The sequence below is a fragment of the Mus pahari genome, chromosome 11 (assembly GCF_900095145.1).
Source record: "Mus pahari chromosome 11, PAHARI_EIJ_v1.1, whole genome shotgun sequence".
NCBI lineage: Eukaryota > Metazoa > Chordata > Mammalia > Rodentia > Muridae > Mus > Mus pahari.
Genome location: NC_034600.1, coordinates 20,091,065 through 20,106,296, shown reverse-complemented (window position 1 = coordinate 20,106,296; position 15,232 = coordinate 20,091,065). Strand labels below are relative to the sequence as shown.

Sequence of the window (15,232 nt, the reverse complement as noted above, 5' to 3'; positions counted from 1 at the left end):
TGAAGGGGTCTGCATCCCTATAGGTGGAACAACAATATGAACTAACCAGTACCCCCAGAGCTTGTGTCTCTAGCTGCATTTGTAGCAGAAGATGGCTTAGTCGACCATCACTGGGAAGAGAGGCCCGTTGCTCTTGCAAACTTTATATGTCCCAGTTCAGGGGAACACCAGGGCCAAGAAATGGGAGTGTGTGGGTAGGAGAGCAGCGGGGGAGAGGGTATAGGGGACTTTCGGGATAACATTTGAAATGTAAATGAAGTAAATACCTAATAAAATTGGAAAAAAAGAGAGAATTTCAAAAGATTAATTTATGGCTTGTGCATTGGTTTTGGTTTGTATATTATATCCTGAATTAAACCAAAAATATCTCAAATAACCCCGACCCCTGGGAGTGACCAGAGACTGAGCCACCAACTAGGCAGCATACATTACAACTACTACTTATAGTAGTAACAATAATAAAAGAATGTTGTATCAAGAGGTGTTATATAATATCATTTCATTGGCTGTACTGATTGCCACATTGAAATGTAACTCTTTTGCTAAAGTCTAACATCAAGATAAAGAACAAGCATTGTAGTTATCTATTGAAGAGCAAAGCAGGTAAATGACACAGATGCAAAAGTCGCAGACTGAAAGCAAGTGTGTTATGATAGAAGAAGGGATCGAAAGAAAAGCAGTAGAAGAGGAATGGTGTCTGAGAAGTTTTTAGCCCTGTGAAGAGTGACCACGCCCAAAGCAACTCTTCTAATGAAAAACTTTTAATTGAGGCTGGCTTACAGTTTAAGAGGTTTAGTCAGTTATCATCATGGCAGGAAGCATAGCAGCATGAAGGCAGAGAGGGTGCTGGAGAAGGAACAGAGTTCTACATTTTGATCCAGGAGAATCAAGGCAGAAGTGTAGTTGTTTCATACTGGCTATAGCTTAAGCATTTCAGACCACAAAGTGACAAACTTCCTCTAACAAGAAATGGTTACACCTCCTCCAATAAGTCCAAATCTCCTAATTGTGCACAAGTTGATGGAGGTCAAATTATTCAAATCACCACAATGGAACTAGATGGACAAGAAGATCAGCAGGTCCAGCCCTTTGGGTCTCAGCAAGGAGCTATGATTTAACCTCAATCATATTAGGTAATTGTAGATGTTTTGAACACAGAAATGGCTTATTGTAGTGGCTAATTTAAGACAGTTATTTAGGGTGCCTATACTAGGGATAGTCACGGTGAAAGCATACAGAAAACAAAACTTATAGGACCATGTAAGACTAGGAATGGTGCTTTGGTAGAGAAGGCAGGAGAAGATAGAATCTGGATTTATTTAAAAATAATTCACAGAATATAGAGAAACACCAGCCTCAGAGAAATCTTCTGAGAAAATATGAGCAGTGACATTTACAGGTTGTCTTCCTCTTTTGTTTGTTTAGCATGTGACTTACTCTACCTCTTCCTCCACTCCCCACCTCTCACACATGCTATTGACAGGGAATAGACCACAATTAGACCTTACTTTTGAAATCAGGTTTAGAAGTTCTGTAGGGATTTTATAACTAAGTCATATATAATCAGTAATTATTTTAGTACTGCTTTCTTCTATCATGCTTAAAAAAAGAATATTTTGGAAAACCAGTGATTGAAATGATGATGAATAAATAACAAATGATTAGACAACTGCACTTTCAAATTGCCTAGACATTATCACCTGGAAGTGATTGGTCAACCCAGTGAGTTCTGGTTAAAGAACAGTGTCAGCTGACCATCATCAATATCTGGACTGGACTCAGAATTACCCAGATGCATTTATCTGGTTCATCTCTAACACTGTTTCCAAAGATGTTTAACTTAAGAGAGAGAGAGAGCCCAAACTCAGTGTGACTGGTATGGAATCTACTGGAGCCATGGAGTGACTAACAATGAAAACATGAGAAAGCAAGCTCAACATCACATTCATCGCTCCAAGCTTCTTGACTGTAGCTATCATGTTATCTGTTGCTGGCTTCTTAGCCATGTCTTTCCTGCTGGGGCACACGTTACCACTCTTACGACCTAAGCCAAAATTTTCTCTTCCTACTTTAAATTTCCTTTCCTTTTAATTATCTATATGGCCAGTTATAACAGTGAGAAAAGTAACTCTTTTGGGGAAGAAACCAGGGCTTATCACAATCATTAATTTAAATCTGTGTGACACGCTAAGGCACATAAATAATACCTGGTAAATACGAGTTCTCATTTCATTTAATTCATCTTTTTGATAAACTGCACTTATCCTGCTACAAAAAGTCAAGAAATTTCTCCACTCCTCCTTTAAAATGGTCTTTTTAAGATGTTCATGTATGATTATTTTTGGTTAGAAATGTTCTAACTTGTAATATATAAAAATATTTGAACTCTCTGAAAAGCAATGGGTAATTAATCTTCAAAGTACATATTACCTTAAATTTCTATGAATATATAGGATGTAATATGACTGCCAAATCAATAGGAAAAAAATGAGAGCAAAAAATCAGTCAAGTTACATTCCAAAAGGCAGCACTGGTAAATATTCGCTCAATATAATCGTGATGTCCAGATTCTCCATTACAATGTAAATTATGCTTTTTTCCCCAGAATGATTATTGTATTTTAGCTTGTAATTATATTAGTCTTGATTTACATACTTTCTTTGAAGCATTTTCTTTAAAGTGGACTGCACTCTACAATTATAACCCAGATAGCTTGAAAGACAAAATGATAATATATCTAGTCAATTGATTTTTATGGTTGTTTCTTAGCTGAAAATCAGAGTAGTATTTATTTATTTTATTTATTTTTTATACTCCAGAGTTTTTACTTTATAGCAGCATACAAACAATTTTTGTACTTACATTAAAAAGCAAACCAGCTGGCTCAGAGGTTAAGAGCACTGGCTGTTCTTTCAGAGGTCCTGAGTTCCCAGCAACCACATGGTAGCTCACAACCATCTGTAATGAGATATGGTGTCTTCTTCTGGCCTGCAGGCATACATGCAGGGAGAATGCTACCTATATAATAAATATATAAATCTTTAAAAAACAAAACAAAAGAACCAAAACCTGTTAAAAAGCAAAGCAGCAACTTTAGTGTAACACTTCTTCTGAGTAGCTTCCTTAGAATCCCTGTAAGCAAAGACTCATTTCTAGCTGGCAAGGAATACATATGATGTACCAGAGTGCAGCAGTAGGTACTATGCAGTCTGATTAAATCAGCATGGTATGGGTATTGGTGTTATGTTTCCTTTTTATAATATTTTATTGCTTTAGAATTTTATACTTTCATATCATTTTCATCAGGTCCCGGTTTCCTTCCTTACGATTCCTTCCCTATCCACTACTTCCCTCCCAACTAATGTGCATCTGTATTCTCTATTTTAAATACACTGAATCGACTTAGTGATTCATTTATTTCATGGATATATAATCATGTATTGAGCCAGAGATAGCCTTTCTATGGACACATTCCTAAAGAAAATTTTACTCTTCCACCACCAGCAGCCATCCCTTGCTGGTAGCTTCTCATCTATGGAGTGAACTTTATGAACTTCAAATAAGTGTAATTTGGGCCAGTGAGATGGCTCAGTGGATAAAGGGAGTTGTCTTCATGCTTGATTACTTAAGTTTTATCCCCATAACCAATATGTTTGAAGGAGATGAGAAATCAATTCAGGTTTTCTTCTGGCCCCTGTACATGCACCATAGCATGCATGTGTTCTTTTTCCAAATAAATAAATGTAAAAAAGATCAAATTACAAAAACTCAGCATTATAAAAATGAGCATATATATATTAACCACTGTTTACCAGGATGTAAACAAAACTTACATTCCTCCACCTCTTAGTCCCTGTTCTTGTTAATGTATGCTGGTAGTTGATTTTATATACTATCACATTAACTTTTAGAGTTGAAAGTTTTGATCATGGTGAAGTAATACATACAGGAAAAAAGGCAATACTAAGCCTTAGTACACATTATTAATTTGCCTGAGTCATTTCCATTTTCAAAACGAATATTATAACAGTAGAAAAGCATTAACATTACCATAACATACCAATAAATGATATTGGATTTGTCTATATAATTTTTCTATACAATTTGTCACTATATAGAATTGCCATTCTATCATCATAGTCTATATATTGAATGGTTTATAACTATGCCCCTCCATGCTATTATCTGGAGAGTATTCATTTCTAGTTTTAAAAACTTCTCATTTCAAAAGGCAGTGTGTGTGTGTGTGTGTGTGTGTGTGTGTGTGTGTGTGTGTATGCATTTCACGGTTTGTTTAATCATTAATTTGCTGAAGGACATCTGCACATATTCTGGCTTGGGGCTATTGCAAATTAATCTTCTATGAGGTTTCACACATATCTTTGTCTAGATTTACTTCATTTCTCTGATATAAATGCCTAAGTACAATCACTTAGCTATGTGGTGAAGCATGCAATGCAAATTTTATGATCCTATTCCCCATTACAAGTACTGAGGCCAGAGAGACTAGATTAGTTTGACTTGTTGATGTGTTTCCATGTACAGAACAGTGTGTGGCGCAATGTGAGAAGTACAGGCGAGTGGACTTTGGATGCCTGTGGAGGCTGATTTTGTGTGAACAGAAGATGTTCCATAAAAATTAATGATTAAATTATGAGTCTTCAAAAATTGATTTCTGAGAAAGCTAGTTGAAGTGTTAGTAAGAAATACAGTTGTGTTGTCTGACCAATAAGTAGCCAATAACTAGAGCAGTTCAGGTAGGAAGGCTGAACATTTGGATGTTTTTTAAAAAGGGATTTGAATGGTCTAGACACAGCCACATTACTTTCTAATGTAACAACAAAGTGGGATCTACTGAGGACTAGAATTGCCATGTTGTTTCTTCAGACTACATAATGTTACAATTGACTGAGTGGTCAGAGCAGAGGAGACAGTAGCCAGCACCAAAGTAGTATGTCTTAAGTTAGCTCCCTAAGAAAATCAGCAGAAATCATTTCTTGCTAAACACATATAGAATGTTTGATCAGTTGGAACACTTTTCTTACCAAGTAATGCCAAATGCATAAATAAAGAATTTTTCAAAATGACAAGGGAAAACTTGGAGGAAGAATGAAATCATACATGAATATGGAGATAGATGAGAAAGCGTGGAAGTAATCTAGAAAAGAAAGGTATTATTGTTTACAGCTAGAGAACATAGAAAATTAAAGCATCTCTATTCTCGAGATATTCTTTTTAGAATTATTTGTGAGTTGGTTCTAGAAGCTCAGGCCTGTTACTCTGAGGGCAACACCTTTATGGATTCTATCTACCTTGCGGGCAAAATAAAGAATATTTTCCTGTTGAGAGTGTAAGACCATTCTGGCATTCAAGTGTTTTTTCTCTCTCTCTCTCTCTCTCTCTCTCTCTCTCTCTCTCTCTCTCTCTCTCTCTCTCNCAAGTCCTGAGAACCAAACTTAAATCACAGGATGAGCTGAATTACATCTGAACTGCTGCACAACCTCATCAGCATCTCCTCAATTCCCAGGGAGACTGTCTTCCTTAAGTGTTCTCTCTCTCTCTCTCTCTCTCTCTCTCTCTCTCTCTCTCTCTCTCTCTTATAAGAAGAGGGATAAAAATGATTCATTGTTATCTAAATCACAATTTAAAATATATTGGATTTTTTTGTATATCAGATAATTTAAATTGAAACATCATAAACTTCTGTTTATATATGGGCAGTGTCTCATGCACATATCTGTTGTTTATGTCTCTCACAAAATACTTGTGTTGGTCTCCAGGCAATTAAAAAGGAACAAGAATCTAAAAATTCTTTAGAATGCTGCTTACTATGGATATACTAAGGGGTGTGAATTCTTAAGAAGGGCAAACTAGTACCTCTTGCTCTAGTCTTGCCATCAGGTATGAGTTCCTATTCCACAGAAAGACTTGCTTTATTTTTAACAAAGATGAAATTTAAAGTAGCAAAATTCACCAATTTATGTCACTGAACACCCTGAATGGACCTCTGATTCTGTATCCTAATGTTGGTTTTCTTTCAGTGCTTTGCTGTTTAGTTTAATTATGGTACTGAAAATCCTTATGGATAGTTCTAGAAGTCTGTTTCCCATCTTTTTTCAATGGAGAACTATATGGGGAGATTTTTTTAAATGGCTGATGACTTACTTTACCATTATATTAGACTATCTTGAGTGGGAATCAGACATTCATGTTTTCAGGGGTCCTCATGTGATTTTTAACATAAAACCAAGGCTAAGAACCAAAGTTCTTTAATCTTTTGAGTTACATTAACTATTGTACCTGTTAAGTGGATTGGTGGTAAGGATGATAAGGATGATGAGGATTGGTGATAGTATCCACGCACTAGAATATCTGTAGCAGGCCAAAGGATTATGCACACCTATATGGATCACTGAATGATTCTTATGCTTCTTAGAACCTCAGGCCTAAAGAAATAAGTTACCTCACATAAGTCTGGAGCCAAAAGTGAGGGGAAATATAGGAAGCCAAGTCCAACTTTGATAGCCAAATGTCAATAAATATCTTTTTTGAGACTTTTACTAAAAAGCAATGATCACATTGATCTATCAAATTGAAGGCTAGACGTATATCCACACACATGTATCTACTTGATTTTTCATAAGGAGCCAGAAATATACAGTAGCTAAAAAACAAAACAAAACAAAAAACATAGCATCTCAACAAATGGTGGTAGTCAATCTGGATGTTGGAGTGTAGAAGAATACAACTAGATCCATACTTATTTAATCTTAAGTAAAAATCTTAAGATTAAATAAGTGTGAACAAATCTTAAGTTCAAGTAGATGTGAGATCTCAACATAAAACCCATATACTGAACTTGGTAGAAAAGAAACTGGGGATTAGATTTGGAAGCTTTGGCACAAGGCATTCTGAAAAGAACACTTATAGAGCAGACCCCGAGCTGAACAATTAATAAATGATACCTCACAAAACTGAAAAGCTTATATACAGCAAAAGACAACATCACTTGGACAAGCAGGCAGTCCATAAATGGGAAAAGATTTTTATCAACTCCACATCCAATAGAGGTTTCCAATGTATGAAAACAATGCAAGAAGCTAGATATTAAAAAACCAAATACTCCAATTTAAAAATGAGGTGTAGATCTAGAAATTTCTCATTAGAGAAATCTCAAATGGCTAAGAAACACATAAATACCCAACATTCTTAGCCAGCATGGAAATGCAAATCAAAACCCCTTTGAGATTTCATACTGCACCTATAAGAATGGCTAAGATTAATAAGAAAAGTAATTGCTCATGCTGGTGAGGATGTGGAGCAATGGGGAAGAGTCCTTCATTGGTGGTGGGAGTGTAAACTATGAAATCAGTATAAAGGTTCCTCAGAAAATTGGGAATTGACATACCTGAAGACCCAGCTTTACCACTCTTGGGCATATACCAAAGGACTCTCTATTCTACCCAAGGACATTTGCTCAACTAGGTTCATTGCTGCTTTATTCATAATGGTCAAAAACTGGAATGAATTTAGATATCCCTCAAGTGAAGAATGGGTAAAGAAAATTTGGTACATTTAAACAATAGAGTATTACTCATCTGTTAAAAGCAATGACATGAAATTTGCAGACAAATGAGTACAACTAGAAAAAAAAAGTCCTGTGTGAGGTACCACAGACCCAGAGAGACAAATGTATTTACTTACAAGTGGATATTAGCTGTTAAATAAATAAAAATCAATCTACAATCCATAGACTCAGAGAAGTTAGGAAATGAGGCAAAGTATATGGAGGAAGCATGGATCTCCCTTAGGAGAGTTAACAGAGTAGATTCTACAAGTGGACATGAGGATGTTGAAATATGAGTCACAGTAATCAGGTTAGGAGTAGGAATGGAGGGAGAGAATGTGGGGAGAGACAGAGCTGAAATTGGGTGGGCATTTGGGGAGCAGTGTGGAAACTTAGTGCAATGGAACCTTACAGGACCCTGTGAGAATGACCTTGTTGAGGTCTCCTAGTAATTGAGACACAGTCTGAACTGACCATCTTTTGTACCCAAGTAAGGCTTCTTGTGGTGGGACTGTGTTACATTCTGTTGAGTTGTTGGCCAAGGGCTCCCTCTTTTTTGGCTTGGGCTTCAAGTTAACCCAAAAGTTGCGTGGCCAATTCTACAAGTTCTGTGCCCCTAGTTCTCCAGGACATCTCCCAGTCAGAGAAGATTCTAGATGGAGTGTTTTTGGCAGGGCTAGTTTCCAGGTTTCTCTTTCCAGAGACTGCAAAGCACCTTCTCATGCTAAAGAGACTAGAACATAGGGATGAGGTCTCCAAGGCGTCAGCAGCATCTTCTCTCTGTGTTCAGTGGGCTCTGTGGAAGTTGCCCTCAGCAATGAGGCCCCACTCTCAGTTTTCTGAGAACAACCTTCTGTCCTAGCACCAGCCTTGGTTTTTTTTAAAAGATTCTCCATAAGACTTCCTTTGCTTTGCCAAAGATAAGGTTTAATTCATAATCTTCTCTGTAAATTACTGCTTCCTCTAGATATAGACAGATAGTTTGTAAGTTAGTGGTCCTTATGCGTCATGAAGCTAAAGGTCACATGGGCACTTAAAACTAACATTATGCAGAATGAGCAGGTCATATTTATGCCTTTAGGAATAGGCATCCACACATATACATGTGAAAGGCATTAATGAAATAACGAATATGAACTTGAATGAGAGCAAGAAGTATGTGAACGATGATAGGAGAAAAGGTGTGATTATACTATTTACTTTTCCTAAAAGGTAAAAAGAATAATAAAAAATTCTAAGGCATTTATTATCATAATAAATGTTGTAATAAATATCATTGGCTCAGTATAATAAACATGAAATTTTCAGTTTATAAAGATGAAATGCATAAGCCCAGTAAATAGTAGCTGAGTTTGTTAATACATACATTGCTAACACAAAATTGAGATCAAGCTCATTAACAGTAGATAGCTAACTATATAGAGAGAAAATTTTATAAACGAATTTTTTTCTGACTAGCTTTCTCAGTTGAATAAGAGGTTACTAAGCTTTATATCTTAAGCTAACCTAATAACATAGACTGTTTTTAATAAGCTAGGCATTTTACTTCCTGTGCTTGGCTTGCTTCAAGGCCATCCTTTCTTTTTTTCTTTTGAAGTGGAAGAAACTGAAAACTGTGTGTGCAGGTAGGGAAAATGCTTTATTGGGAAGATGGGCAGAGACTTGATAATAAAGAAATCGTCCTTCTCAATGGCATTAGATTTGTTACTAGGCAACAAACAAAATATGAGTACTTCTAGCATACTCAGTGTAGCATCTTGTAGACAACTCCTTGCTTACCAATGCTTTTAAGAAGACTACTGCCTTGAAAACGAAATTAGGCACCTAAAACATCCTGCTATTTGTGTGCTTTAATTTACACACACACACACACACACACACACACACACACACACGAATGTTGGTGTGTGCATTTCACATAATCTTTTGTCATTTTAAAAGCAAATATAATTTGGCAGCTCCACATCAAATCTAGTACTTAACATTATTATAAAAATCTCACATGGTTATAATTTCATCATAGTTTCAATACAATTTTAAAAAATTCATGTAATGGCTCAAATATGAAACTAAAAGCAACAAACACCAATTAAAGACTAGAACATAGTTTCTGATTCATTGCTAATGTGTGTGTCACATAATAAGAAAGTTTGAATTTTTTAACCAAATTGTGCGCACTTTTGCCCTCAAATCCAGCAACTGCATTCCCAAAATATATGTCCACAAAAACATAAACATAAAAAAAGAACTGTACATGAGCATGGATAGCAGCTCTACTTGTTTTTTCCCAAACCAAAATGGCCAAGAAATTAAGGTATTTTTCAGTAGACAAATATACAAACAAAAGTAGAGAAACTGAAAAGGAAATCCCCTTTTTAGTATTAAAAAATATGAGCTACAAATATATAGAAATACTGAATTTATATTTTAAAGTGATAATCATCAGCTTGAAAGACAACACACTGTAAGGTTCTAACAATTTAACATACTGTAAAAGTCATAACCATGGAGGCACAAATAATATCAGCAACTGTGTAGGGAAAAGAGATGAGCAAGAAACAATATGTGCCTAGAAAACAAGGAATGTTTAACTAAGTAAAACTGTCTTATGTGGCTCTACAATGGTGGACATATGATTTTATACTTCTCAAATCCCATGTACTATATTATAGAAAGAGTGGGTTCTAGCATATGGTCTGGATGTTAGTTAGTAGCTCTTTAGAAGAACTTGGGAATGATGAGGCAGAGATTTATTTGCAGCACTCAGAAAGCAGAGGCCAGGAGATCTCTGTCAGTCTCAGGCCAGTCTTATCTACACAATGAAGTCCAGGTCAACAAACAGCTACATAGTGAGACCCTGTCTTAAAACAAACCAAACTACTATATCAGGAGTCATTACCAATTCACTTACTATGCAAACAAAAATGCTAAAATTAGGACCTAATTATCTAGAGGGAAAGACACATGGAAATTTTCATATTCCCTGTTCATTTTTTTTTTGTTGTAAAATAAAGCTACTGTAAAAAAAAAAGTTCACATAGTTTTAAAAATTCAATCCAATATTAATAATATTAATGCTGCCACTGAAAAAGTTTTTTACAATTTATATCATGGTATTGTTCTTCCTAAATTTATACATAAGTCAGTCATGTATCATGAAAATTAAAGTTTTTAGATTGTCTATAAACATATACCCATAGGCACATTGAATTCACATTGAATTATATAGAATTTTAATTAGCAATTGTTTTTTTTTTTTATTTCTAACAGAATATTGTCATCCTTGTTTATATTCTAATGAGAGAGAAAGGGAAGGTATAGATTTGGATGGCTAGGAAAGTAGGGAAGAATTGGGAGAAGCTGGGAGAACATGGGTTTGGAGAAACAGTATTCAGAATATAGTCTATGAAAAGAAATCTATTTTCAATAAAAGGAAATACTATATATTTAACTGTATAAATAAAAATATTGTTGCATATCAATTAAAATATCACTGTAATATTACTACTATTCTCAACTCATTGACTTTCAAAATTGTTTGCCTTATCAAAACCTTAATAAACTCTTTGCTTAATATCTACTGCTATATACCAAAAGGTAGAAACCACTTCTTTTTGTTGTTACTGTTAAAACGATCATATCTAGATTATTAAAGTCTCAAGAAAGATTTTTCAAAATTTTATGTGGATGTGTTGATCAACTAGAGATTTATTGTCATATAAAAATTCTGATTCAGTTGAACTGTGGTTAATCTAACTTTCTAAAATCCTTCTACTGGTATCTCACCACACCTTGGGTAGCAATGCTCTTGGAAATATCTGGTCCATAAAGCTGTTGTGAGAAGGAAAACCCAGCTGAAATCTCTGAATGTCCAAGCAAGGGATTAACCAGCTCTGTTTCTACTTCTCTACCTGGAGAATCTCTCTTGGATCTAACACTTCTAAATCTGCTTTTCTAATGTATAATCGTTTTCAATTCCACCTGAAAGAGGAAGGTTTGATAACCTTTGGGCCTTGAGCAAGCTTCCATTTAGTCCTAATACTCCTGTGGCTTATGTGAACCCAAGGTCACCTATTTCTAGTTCAATTCCTTAATTTATATATTTTCAATTGGGGAAAGGTCAAAGGAGTGAGTCAAGGTCAGTCATTCAATAGCCATAAAGGTCATGTCTCAAAAACCAATTTCTGACTCCAAATTCAATCCCCTTTCACTCATTTTTGTCTTTCTTCCAATGATGATGCATGCCACAAGAGACAGACTGGGTAATTTAGACATAAAAAATACCAGGTATGAATTGAATTTCACAGCCTTGGGCTTTCCACTACAATTCCAGAGAGACATTGAAAGTTTAGAGATGTAAGTTACAGTAAAGGGGGCAGGTTTTATGCTTTAAAGAAGGGTTGGAATTCAGTTATAAATTGCAAATGTCCAGCTTACTGTATTATGAGATACGGGAATGTTGAAAAAGACTTGCATGTACCATTGTAGGGAATGCGAGCAAGAACAATCTTATACTTCCCCATCTCAAACGATACACTTGAAAGAGCTCAGCCAACCATACTCAGTAGCCACGGGCAGATGGAAATAGCTCCCCTAAAAACTTTCAAGAATAAATCACTTTGTTGAGAAACAAATGATGGCTTAATAGCCATCTTTATGGCTACAGATCACTAAATAAAATAGAAAGGAAATAAGTTGTAATAGATTAGGAATATAAGTTCTGGAGATGTGAGGTAATGCTATATTACTGTATAGACTTTATTCACTGAAAAGTGATTTTGGTTTTCTAACATCTTTTTAAAGAAGAAGCCCCAATTTCACACTGCTTTGACTGTAATCGCAGTGAAATTTTAAATAATGGAGTTATATGTGACATTGGGGGGGGGGTCTATGTATTATCTCCAAAACATGTATTTTTTCTATGTAACAATAATTAAGGAATAGAAATTATTAATTTGAAAGAGAGTGAAAGGAGCAAAGCGTGTGAAGATCTGGAGGGAGGATCACGTAAGATAAAGCAATTATATATATTTTTGCTTACTTTATGAACATTTCCTTTCATACAATATTTTCTGACCAGGGTTTCCCCTCATCCAGCTACTCACAGGTTCTTTCCACCTTCCTACTCACCCAACACTATGCCTTTTCTTTCTTCCCCTCTCTTTAGAAAGCAAACAGACAAAGGCAAAGTAGAATACAGAGAAACAAAACTAAAGAAAACCAAATAAACACTCTCTGACAACCCACAAAAATAAAAGATAGATAACCAAAATATATATAAGCAAAAAACAAACAAAACACAACAAAAAACCAAAATAGTAAGATAAAATGCAGAATTATGTCCAAAGAAATATGAGGAAAACGCTCTGCAAAAAGACCACTAAGTTTGCATTGCGTTGATTGTAAGACATGGGTTGTAAGACATGTAAGACATTTAAGAGTGATTAATATATCCAATGATATTCCACTGGCAAAAACAAAAGTTTTCTTTGCAAGCAGGTGTTATTTTCAGATAAGAATCTTCCTTAGGTCTCAGGGTTAGAACCCTTCCCTAGCTCTTTTTGTATCAAGTCAACTTGAGAGAAACTGGAGTCATCTGAAAGGAGGGTACCTCAATTGAGAATATACCTACAAAGGATCTTAGTATAAGATTTTTTTTTTTTAAATTAGTGATTGATGTTAGAGGGCCTAGTCTATTGTGGGTGGTGCCACCCCCTGCATGTGGTACTAGATTCTTTAAGAAAGCAGATTGAGCAAGTTATGATGTGCAAACGGGTATGCAGTAACTTTGATGGCCTCTGCATCAGCTCCTCCATCAGGTTCCTGAGCTATTTGAGTTTCATTCCTAAGTTTATTCAATGATTGTCTACAACCTGAAGGCACAAGCCAAATGAACCCTTTCTGTTGTGGGTTGTTCGATCATATTGTGAACCTCAAGTATGTGAACTGGAGAAACCTTGTGGTGTGACTCAGCCCTGGCCAAAAAAAAAAAAAACGTCTAACCCAAGAGCTTTCTGTAAACAAGAACTAAATAATGTCAAAGATGCCTCAAAAGGCAGAGCAAGCAGCCAGTTGAGAGGGAGTGAACATAAGTAGAAAGGGGGTACACTGAGAGAATGGTATTGAAGGCAGCAAGAAGGAGTTCCCCCCACCACCACCACCCCTGCTGCAGTGTCAGTGGAGCAGGAAGGTCACCTGGGTGCTTTCTCTGTCTCTCTGAGCTAGGGTGTTTAAACCACAGCATCTGGCTCCTTTATTTTGTAAATCAAGCTTTTGGGATGTTGTTGCTTAAAAGCCGCAGCAACTTTCCTCTCTACCTTGCTTTTCAGCATGGCGTTTCATCATGCCAATGGGTAACCCTAAAGCAGATGACAACTAGCTTGAAAATGGGAGGGCCCTGAGCATGCTGTTAGAGTCTGTGAGTTCATAAGTGCATCTGTACTGTTGTATCTGGAAGATGCTGTTTCCCTGGAGTCCTTCATCCTCTATGGCTCCAATAATCTTTCTGTTTCCTCTTCTGGAAAGCCCTTCAGGGAGCCCTCTGAGCTCTAGGGGGAGAGGTTTGATGAAGACATCCCATTTAGAATTGAGTATTCTCAAATCCTCAGTCTCTGCCCCTTAACAGGATTCCTTTGGTGGCTGGCATTGGACCTCAGATTGAATAGGCCAAGAACCTGGAGGAAAAGTAAATACTGTTCTGCTAAAAGAACATAAGAACGAAATAACTCCTATTGACACTCTGCTATAACCAAAGATCAATGTCTCATTCATGCATCATCAGAGAAGTTTCCTGTTATAGCATATGGGGGCTAACATAGGCCCACAACTGAGCCATAGACAGAGATAATTACATTGTAATTTCAAGTGTGTGCGTGTGTTTCTTGTGCTTTTAACATTTGATAATTCTGCTTGTCTTGTTTTTGTTTTAATGTTTGTTTTCTAGAGAGACAGATCAAGAAAGTTTATCAGGTTGGATGGGTAGTGAAGTAGTAGACCAGGGAGGAGTTTGGAGAGGAGAAACAATAATCAATATGAAAAAAATATTTTCAATAAAATAATTTTATTTTAAAGTATTTATAATATAAAGTATTTTTAAAAAAGGAAGCTAGGGATTTAGACCAATCCCTATATCTGATTTTGGAAAACAGCCCATAATAAAAATAGGATTCTTCTTTCAGAGAAATTCTTTGTGTGTACTGCATTCAGAAAGCTCATGCTCGAGTTATAGGGGTACAGAGGCTGTATCTCCCAGGCCTTGCATATAACACATCTTTTATGCTCTGTGTACAAGTGTTTATCATATTTTTCCATGGGATTAAGTGAACAGAAAGATACTTGAGATACTGGTTTCCCATTTTAGTCTCTCTAAGTCTGTTTGAGATATATCCACGTGGAGAGTGAATTGTGATCTTACCTCCAAGAAGAATAAACCTTGGCACTTCTGAACTGGTGTAAGAAAAATGGATAGCCTCTAATTTGCTTGCTGCACACTATAGACTTAGAGAACACTCAGGGAAGGTTGGGAGCCAGTCATAAGTAACAAGAGTATTTAGGTACTATAGCAAACGTCTCCAGAAGCTTTACAAACTCCCAACTGTGGAAGGACTCTAGGAAAATGAAAGACACTTCCAATGTCTAAGAACTAAGACATGGTATGCCTGTTCC

At 36.1% G+C, this 15,232-nt stretch overlaps 1 protein-coding gene across 3 annotated transcripts in view; it reads right to left on the bottom strand.

Moving 5' to 3' along the window:
* The window catches only part of Edil3 (EGF like repeats and discoidin domains 3), a 474,094-nt gene that overhangs the window by 240,141 nt on the left and 218,721 nt on the right, over positions 1-15,232 (bottom strand). The gene's annotated exons all lie outside the window — the stretch shown is intronic.